Raw genomic sequence first — 9,976 nt, forward strand, 5'->3', positions numbered from 1 at the left:
GCGGAGCTTGCAGTGAGCCGAGATCACACCACTGCACTCCAGCCTGGGCGACAGAGCGAGACTCCATCTCAAAAAAAAAAAAAGTTCCTCAAGGGCAAAGGCCTTGTCTCCAGTGGACTCATGAATACCTAACCTTATCCTTTCTAAGTTGTGGAACTTCATCTAATGCTGAGGTTATCAAGCTTCAAGAAGGTTTAGTTTTAGGGATGAGTTTCTAAGGTCTCATCATAAAGGTGTCCAGACGCCTTGGAGTGGCTCCTGCCTGGTGGGCTGAGATACTGCATCCTCTAAGTAGAGACATGAGCTGGGATGTGATGGCACCAGGTGAGGGAGTTCTGGTCCTCAGAAAGGGCTAAGGCGTGGGGATCTCAGGCAGCCCTCTGCACCCCACCAGTGAGCCAGCCACAGGGCGGCCAGCTCCAGTAATCCAAGTGATTTGCACTCTGTTCCTTTTTCCCTTTTGAGCTCCTTTGGTCTTCAGCAAACTTACTTGGTGCCACAGCCTATCTCAGCTGTGGACCAAGGGTAAATTTCTGTCACATGTGGGCCAGAGAACTGAGAAGGCGCCAGGGCGGCAGAAGCCAGCCAGACCCGACCTGTTCACCAGCCCTCCCCACCTGCAGAGCCCACCTTCAAGAGGAAAGCCCTATGGTTCTAGGTTTGGTTTTTATTAAGGAATGGGCTCCCTGCACGAGGTTCTCAGGGCCTAGCAGGGGTCTAAGCACAGAGTGGGGACCCAATAGACTTGCTGTTTTGAATCTCTTCCACCTCAGCATAAGATCATTAGCCCTAATGCTACTCCCAGAAATGGGATACTTGCTTCTCATTTTTTTTTTTTTTTTCCTGAGGCAGGGTCTTGCTCTGTCGCCCAGGCTGGAGTGCAGTAGTGCCCTCATAGGTCACAGCCTCCGGAGCCCAAGTGATCCACCTCAGCCTTCCAAGTAGCTGGGACTACAGGCATGCACCACCAGGCCTGGCTCATTTTTTTTTTTTTTTTTTTTTTTTTTTTGAGATGGAGTCTTGCTTTGTCGCCAGGCTGGAGTGCAGTGGTGTGATCTCGGCTCACTGTAACCTCTGCCCTCTGGGTTCAAGCGATTCTCCTGCCTCAGCGTCCTGAGTAGCTGGGATTACAGGCACCTGCCACCACGCCTGGCTACTTTTTGTATTTTTAATAGAGACAGGGTTTCACCAGGCTGGTCTTGAACTCCCGACCTCGTGATCCACCCGCCTTGGCCTCCCAAAGTGCTGGGATTACAGGCGTGAGCCACTGTGCTATGCCTAATTTTTTTTTTTGAGACGGAGTCTTGCTCTGTCACCCAGGCTGGAGTGCAGTGGCCGGATCTCAGCTCACTGCAAGCTCCGCCTCCCGGGTTTACGCCATTCTCCTGCCTCAGCCTCCCGAGTAGCTGGGACTACTGGCGCCCGCCACCTCACCCGGCTAGTTTTTTGTATTTTTTTCGTAGAGACGGGGTTTCACCGTGTTAGCCAGGATGGTCTCAATCGCCCGACCTCGTGATCCGCCTGTCTCGGCCTCCCAAAGTGCTGGGATTACAGGCTTGAGCCACCGCGCCCGGCCTCTGCCTAATTTTTGTTTTTATTTTTTTATAGAGACACAGTCTCATTATGTTGTCCAGGCTGGTCTTGAACTCTTGGGCTCAAGCAATCCTTCTGCCTCAGCCTCCCAAAGTGCTGGGATTACGGGCAAGAGCCACCGCACTCATACTCCCTTCTCATTCTTGAAAGTGGAATGTCTTCAATCTTGTCTTCTGCAGACTGAGCCTTCTGACTCCTTTCAATGTTCCTCACTGCAAAGGAGCATCTCCTGCCACTTTTCATTGTTGCCTTAGTTTATTTTCTGAGTCATTCAAGAGAGTTTGGTAGGCTCCTGCTTTCTCTCTCTCTCTCTGGGCTACCCCATCTGTCATCTTCCTGCCTTTTGGTTCACAACTTTCCAGCATTTGTTCTAATAGCTAAGGGCAGCATGGAATTCCACCAATGCAATTCAACACTGTGAGGGGGCGCTACTCACTACAAGCCAAGGAACCTCACAAGAGGCTCACAATTGAGTGTGGAAGACAGACATACACACAAATAACTGGACTATGGAGCAGGAGAATGCCAAGCTCTCCCACCCAGGAGAGCCTGGTGGCCCAAGAGAGCATGGGACCACATGGGGCACTGGTGGGCTGTCCTTGTGGTTGCCCTCTCTTGCTGGCCTGTGACCCTTATGGGAGCACGTGCATGAACTAGGCAGAGGAATGAGCGATGCCCTTTGTGTGCTTATTTTTCCTACAGAGCGAGCTGTCTTTCGGTGACCTCTCTTGGCCATTTAAAGCTGCTCTTGACATTCACTTTAACTGGATTCTCCAGGGAGAGGGGAGGGGAGTGAGCAGAAGGCACCTGTGTAATTTACCCTGGTGTCCAGCACCACGGTCTTAGTCTGGCATCTCCGTGTGTGCATGTGGAGTGGGCATTAGCCAGCTGGTGGCACTTTGCTCACAAGTGCCTGAAGTTCGTGTGGCTGGTGGGGTTCAGGTTCAGATTGAGATCCATCTGAGGTTGACATGGCTCCTGCTAGGATCCAGGCACAAAGCTAAGTGCTATCCGGCACACCAGTCATTCTCAAACTCAGAAGTGCATCAGAAGCACTTGTCAAAACACAGGTTTCTGGGACTTGTTCCAAAGCTCCTGATTCAGTGGGTTTGGGGTGCGTCTGGGGAATTCATATGTCTTTCTTTTTTTTTTGGTTTTTGTTTTCTGAGATGGAGCCTCTGTCTACCAGGCTGGAGTGCAGTGGCGCAATCTCGGCTCAGTGCAACAGCAATTCTCCTGCCTCAGCCTCCCAAGTAGCTGGGATTACCACCATGCCCAGCTAATTTTTGTATTTTTAATAGAAATGGGGTTTCACAATCTTGGCCAGGCTGGTCTCGAACTCCTGACCTCAGGTGATTCACCTGCCTTGGCCTCCCAAAGTGCTGGGATTACAGGCGTGAGTCACCACGCCTGGCCGGGAATTCACATTTCTAACAAGTTACCAGGTGAGGCTGCAAGTCTTGATGGTACAGGGACGGCACTTCGAGAACCCCTGCTGTGCAGTGTCATGTGTCATCACCTCATCTCCCTTGGGGCAGATAGTGCCATGCCCAGCTTACCAAAGAAGAAACCACAGCCTCCGCAGGCCAACTGACCTTGCCAAGGCCACACAGCTGGAGGGTGCTAGGGAGTCAGACAGCACATGCTGCACTGCCTTTTGCCCCCAGGGCAATGGGGTTGGGGTGGTTGTGACAGCACTCTCCAAATTTTTGTTCCAGAGAGGGCAGTAAGTAGAGAGAGCAGGCTTGGGGTAAGCAGTACTGGGAGGTGGTCATAGAGTCACTGTTAGGCTGACAGTCATTCCTTGGGTGGCCATAATGTTTTAAAGACACTTTCAGCAAGGTGCAGTGGTGCATGCCTATAGCCCTAGCTACTTGAGAGGCTCGCTTGAGCCCAGGAGTTTGAGACTGGCCTAGGCAACATAGTGAGACCTCATCTCAAAAAATATTTAAAAATAAAAATGATACCTTTGCATCTCTCTCTCTCTCTCTCTCTCTCTCTCTCTCTCTCTCTCAGAGACAGGGTCTTACTCTGTTGCCCAGGCTGGTGTGCAGTGGCATGATCATGGCTCACTGAACCCTTGAACTCCTGGACTCAAGTGATCCTCCCACCTCAGCCTCCTGAGTAGCTGGGACTACAGGTGCGCACCACCATGCCTGACTAATTAAAAACATGTTTTTTTGTTTTTTTTTTTAAAGATGGGGTGTCGACCGGGCATGGTGGCTCACACCTGTAATCCCTGCACTTTGAGAGGTTGAGGTGGGCGGATCATGAGGTCAAGAGATCAAGACCATCCTGGCCAACATGGTGAAACCCCTCTCTACTAAAGATACAAAAAATTAGCTGAGCGCGGTGGTGGGCACCTGTAGTCCCAGCTACACGGAAGGCTGAGGCAGGAGAATGGCGTGAACCCAGGAGGCGGAGCTTGCAGTGAGTGGAGATCGCGCCACTGCACTCCAGCCTGGACGACAGAGCGAGACTCTATCTCAAAAAAAAAAAAACAAACAAAAAACAAAAAAACAAAAATTAGCTGGGCGTGGTTGCACGCACCTGTAGTCTCAGCTACTCGGGAGGCTGAGGCAGGAGAATCACTTGAACCCAGGAGGCGGAGGTTGCAGTAAGCCGAGATTGCACCACTGCACTCCAGCCTGGCGACAGAGTGAGAATCTGTCTCAAAAAAAAAAAAAAAAAAAAAAGATGGGGTGTCGCTGTGTTGCCCAGGCTTGCTTCTGTTTCAATCAAGCCTCATGATAGTGGTCAGCAAGCACTCACAATGGATGCTACACTGTCTCCCTGACCCTATCCCTTTCTAGGACTGAAGCTTTCACACCCCAGCCAGCAGCTGGCAGTCCCTCCCCAGGAATTGTCCTTCCAGGGGAGAGTCACCTCACCCAAGGTCATGCCCACTCCCTAGAGGCAGCTCACATTCACTAAGTCCCTCCCCTCAATGCAGGACAACTCTGAAGGTCCTTGCAGACCAGGGCGCCCCTCCATTGCAAGTGCAGGCAGCCCAGCTTTGCTCTGTGCCCACTTCTCCCTCTCCCACACTGGTGTGCGTCCTGAGGGCACTCCCAGCAATCTTGCTGCACGCAAACCTCAGTCTCCTGGGGAGCCTGTCCTGCAACAACTTATTAGGTACCAGGCACGATTCTAAGCACTTTACGCATATGATTTCATACGATCCTCCCAACAACCCCAAGAGGCAGGCACTTTTGTTACCAAAGGCTCTGTAACTTGTCCAAGGTCACCGAGCTAGCAAGCCAGAGAGCCAGGGTTGTTATGCAGGGAGTTGGGCTCTGGGGCTCTGAAATGTTACAACGCTGTCTTCCAGAACATTCCTATAGTCTAGCTTGAGGAAATTCGACAAAACAAACAGTGAAGATGTATTCTGATTGATTTGAGGGGGAAAAGAATCTCGGCCAGGTATGGTGGCTCACGCCTGTTATCCCAGCACTTTGGGAAGTTGAGGTGGGTGGATCATTTGAGGTCAGGAGTTCAAGACTAGCCTGGCCAACATGGTGAAACCCCGTCTCTACTAAAAATACAAAAATTGGCTGGGCGTGGTGGTGGGCACCTGTAATCCCAGCTACTCAGGAGCCTGAGGCAGGAGAATCGTCTGAATCCAGGAAGCGGAGGTTGCAGTGAGCCGAGATCAGTGCCATTGCACTCCAGCCTGGGTCCTAGGGCAAGACTCCGTCTCAAAAAAAAAAGAAAACAATATTGACAAAACCAAAAAGAACACAACCACCAGATGGGATGAAGCTGTTCAGGAAGGCAGGGAACTGCAGTCCAACAATCCTTTCAATTATTCTAGATGGGTTTTTTCCTTGGATCTATCGAGAGGTAAGCCTGGGATAATAGACATGACATCCTCAACTCTCACCCACCCTGATGACTTCCAGCCCTCCCCCGAATACCACTCATGGAGCCAGCTACCAACTCAGTGTTTCCACTTGGCTGCCTAATGGCATCTCGCACTTAACAGGTGCACAGCTGAACACCTGAGTCCCGCCTGGCTTCCCACACCCAGAGCCTTCTCCACCTCAGGGCGTGGAGCCGCATTCTTCCCTGACAACTCTTCACACACCACTTCCAATCCCTTGGCAAATCTTGTCAGTTTAACTTTAAGATAAACCTACCATTTCTTTCTTTCTTTTTTTTTTTTTTTTGGAGACAGGGTGTGGCTCTGTGGCCCAGAGTGCAGTGGCGCGATCTCGGCTCACTGCAGGCTCCACCTCCCGGGTTCACGCCATTCTCCTGCCTCAGCCTCCCGAGTGGCTGGGACTACAGGCGGCCGCCACCACGCCCAGCTAATTTTTTTTTTGTATTTTTTACTAGAGATGGGGTTTCACCATGTTAGTCAGGATGGTCTCGAACTCCTGACCTCGTGATCCGCCCACCTTGGCCTCCCAAAGTGCTGGGATTACAGGAAGTCAATTCTTAACACAGCGTCCAGGATGAGCCTGTTAAACCTAAGTCAGGTGATCTCACTCCTCTGTTTGGCCCACCCCTTCATGGTAAACACTGTTATCATTAGGATGCCCACAAGACCCCACGTGCTCCCACCCTCTCTCACTCCTGCCCCTTACCACTCCATGCTGGCCACACTGAACTTCTTAAATACGCTAAGCCCACTCTTGCCTCAGGGCTTTTGCACTGGCTATCCTGTGCCACCCAATGCTCTTTTCCATTGGTCTCAATTCAAATGTCACCTTCTTGGAGAGGACAGGCCTTCCATAATCACTCCATTAAAGGACCATATCCCAGGCTGGGCATGGTGGCTCATGCCTGTAATCCCAGCACTTTGGGAGGCTGAGGTGGGTGAATGGCTTGAGACCAGGAGTTTGAGACCAACCTGGGCAACATGGTAAAACCCCGTCTGTACTAAAAATAAAAAAAATTAGCAGGGCATGGTGGCGTGCACCTATAGTCCCAGCCACTTGGGAGGCTGAGGTGGGAAGATTGATTGAGCTGGGGCAATTGAGTGAGCTGAGATCACACCACTGCACTCTAGCCTGGGTGACGCAGCGAGACCCTGTCTCTAAATAAATAAATAAATAAATAAATAAAGGGCAATGCCCTTCCTCCTCCACACCCTCTATTCTCATTACCCTGCTTAATTTTTTTCCTCAGCATTCATTGCCATCTTATGTATGTTTATTTGTTTATTCCTGGCCCTCTTCCTCCTCATGCCCAAACTGACTTATTTAAAGTCCCTTTTCCGCTGGTTCTGCTTTTTAATTTCTCTCTTTTTTTTCACAGACGAAGTCTCACTCTGTTGCCCAAGCTGGAGTGCAGTGGCACAATCTTGGCTCACTGCAACCTTCACCTCCCGGGTTCACGCGATTCTCCTGCCTCAGCCTCCCGAATAGCTGAGACTACAGACACGCATCACCATGCTTGGCTAATTTTTTTGTATTTCTTAGTAGAGACGGGGTATCGCTATGTTGGCCAGGCTGGTCTCAAACTCCTGACCTCGTGATCCACCCCCCTTGGCCTCCCAAAGTGCTAGGATTACAGGCGTGAGCCACCGTGCCCCGCCTGCTTTTTAATTTCATAGTTTGTTGTTATTTATTATTTTTGTTATAAGCTGTTTCTAATCCATTATGGAATAAAAAGATACATAACAAAGGAACCAGATCATTATCACCCGGCTTAAGGCAGAACCATTCATTAGACCAGTGCTTCTAATATTTTTCCTCCCAGATTGCCAAACAAACAAAGGAGCAAATAGACATGCCCACCCACCCCCTCGAGCTTTAGGAGAGAAGCCTGAAGCTGCCACTAAAAAAGCAAAATGTCCTTGAGACTTTACTTTTCATGGGCGTTCTACACTATATTTCCTAATGTATTTACATGTATTCAATTATAAAACTTCTCCTCAAAGTTTTCCAGTAAAAATAACCCCACCAATAACTGCTCCATGTAAAACGCTACTGATGTGGGGTCCTGGGGGTCCCTGTCCACCCTCGCCCCAGGGACCTTCACCCATGGTTGGGAGTTGGCGAGGAGGGACTGGAAACATCCTTTCCTTTGGGGAAGTGAATTGGCTGGAGCTGGATAGGGCCTCGCCAGAGTCTTGAGTTCTAGTTCCAGCTCTGACACCTACTACAGTAGCTCAGTGACCTTGGGCAGGTCCCTCCATTGTAGTTTGGCCTGAGTTTCCTAAAAGGTTTGAGGTTTTGTTTGTTTGTTTGTTTGTCGAGACAGAGTCTCACTCTGTCTCCCAGGCTAGAGTGCAGTGGTGCCATCTCGGCTCACTGCAACTTCTGCCTCCTGGGTTCAGGCGATTCTCCTGCCTCAACCTCCCGAGCAGATGGGATTACAGGCACCCACCACCACCCCCGGCTAACTTTTGTATTTTTAGTAGAGATGGGGTTTCACCATGTTGGCCAGGCTGGTCTCGAACGCCTGACCTCAGGTAATCCGTGCACCTTGGCCTCCCAAAATGCTGGGATTACAGGCATGAGCCACCATCTCTGGCTGGGTTTGGGTTTTTAAGCTTAGTTTCCACCAGGCTGAATGTAACCATAGGCCTTACACTTCTGAACACGATCAGATGGAAGAAGAAAGAAGATGGTGTCCGGGCGCGGTGGCTCATGTCTGTAATCCCAGCACTTTGGGAGGCCGAGGTGGGCGGATCACCTGAGGTTGGGAGTTTGAGACCAGCCTGACCAACATGGAGAAACCCCGTCTCTACTAAAAATACAAAATAACTGTTCGTAGTGGCACACGCCTGTAATCCCAGCTACTCAGGCGGCTGAGGCAGGAGAATCGCTTGAACCCGGGAGACGGAGGTTGCAGTGAGCCAAGATCGTGCCACTGCACTCCAGCCTGGGCAACAACAAGAGCACAACTCCGTCTCAAAAAAAAAAAAAAAGAAAAAAAGAAAAAGAAAGAGGATGGTGGTGAGAGCGGGACTGGGGCTGGACAGCTGGTGATTGCATTGGGTGGCTGGCGGATGCCCTGGCAGGGCATAGGCTGAGGCAGGGAGGCTTCAGGGGGTTGGTGCTCCTGGGAGGACCCAGAGCTGGGGCCTGCTCAGGCTTGGCTGTCTTCTGTGCCATAGAAAGCTCTGCAGTGAAGGGGGCTGGAGGGCCCAGGCTATTTCTGGGGCTGGGCTTTCCTGGAGGTGGGGAGGGTGCCCATCTAATCTTCCAAAAGAGGGCAGAGCTACCAACTCATCAGTGCCAACATCTGAATCACAAGCCAAGAACGCAGCTCTCCTACATCACCCTCTCCTCTCCCTCGCCACTGAGGCACCTATGAACCACAGTGCAACACTTCCCATTCCTGCGTGTCACTAGCACTCTCCAGAGGTGTGCTTGGTCCATAGCCTAGCCCCTGCCCACCCATCAGGTGACCACATCTCTGAGGAGAGAGGCAGCTCACCTGGGAAGAATGTCAATTCTTCCACAAGGATCACGCTTGTCTTTTTTTTTTTTTTTTTGAGTTGGAGTCTTGCTCTGTTGCCAGACTGGAGTGCAGTGGCGCAATCTTGGTTCACTGCAACTTCTGCTTCCTGAGTTCAAGCGATTCTCCTGCCTCAGCCTCCTGAGTAACTGTAACTGGGACTACAGGCACGAGCCACCACACCCAGCTAATTTTTGTATTTTTAGTAGAGAAGGGGTTTCACCATGTTGGCCAGGATGGTCTCGATCTCTTGATCTTGTGATCTGCCTGCCTCAGCCTCCCAAAGTGCTGGGATTACAGGCGTGAGCCACTGTGCCCGGCCCACACTTGTCATCTGTAATACCACATCTCTCCATGATACCTCCGAGGCATTATGAGCCTGCTCTATAGATGAGGAAGGTGAGACTCAGAGCAATTTGGTCACTTGCAGCTGACTGAGCTGTCAGGTAGGCGCTGGCCACAGACCTGCCAGGCATCTTTCCTCCCTGTCACCGTGCTCCGTGTTTAAGGGTGGGAAAGGGGGTAAGAATCTCAGGGGAGTGAAAAAGAAAACCAGGAAAACTTAAACAAGGATACAGAACATGCATTTCATAAGCCATCCCCTGTGTAATAACAAAAGAATAGATACCTGTATTCCTAGAATAGCTTTGAGGGAGCACATAAGACCAGTGATAGTACCTGTTTCTGGAGTGGGGAATGGGGTGACTGAAGAAATGGAATGAGAAGGAAGAAGGTGTAGTTTGTAACTGATTATTCTTTTGTACCTTTTGAGTTTTGTGCTATTTATTTATTTATTTATTTATTTTTATTTTTTTTTTTTTTTGAGACGGAGTCTGGCTCTGTCGCCCAGGCTGGAGTACAGTGGCCGGATCTCAGCTCACTGCAAGCTCCGCCTCCCGGGTTCACGCCATTCTCCTGCCTCAGCCTCCCGCGTAGCTGGGACTACAGGCGCCCGCCACCTCGCCCGGCT

At 50.7% G+C, this 9,976-nt stretch overlaps 1 long non-coding RNA gene across 1 annotated transcript; it reads left to right on the forward strand.

The window, feature by feature from the left end:
• Positions 1-3,430: 3,430 nt before the first annotated feature.
• On the forward strand, positions 3,431-7,228 carry LOC135970629 (uncharacterized). The gene is made up of 2 exons (XR_010586418.1): positions 3,431-6,074; positions 6,856-7,228. It is a non-coding gene; the product is annotated as an uncharacterized lncRNA (long non-coding RNA).
• The last annotated feature ends 2,748 nt before the right edge of the window (positions 7,229-9,976 follow it).

This window comes from Macaca fascicularis, chromosome 4, assembly GCF_037993035.2.
Source record: "Macaca fascicularis isolate 582-1 chromosome 4, T2T-MFA8v1.1".
NCBI lineage: Eukaryota > Metazoa > Chordata > Mammalia > Primates > Cercopithecidae > Macaca > Macaca fascicularis.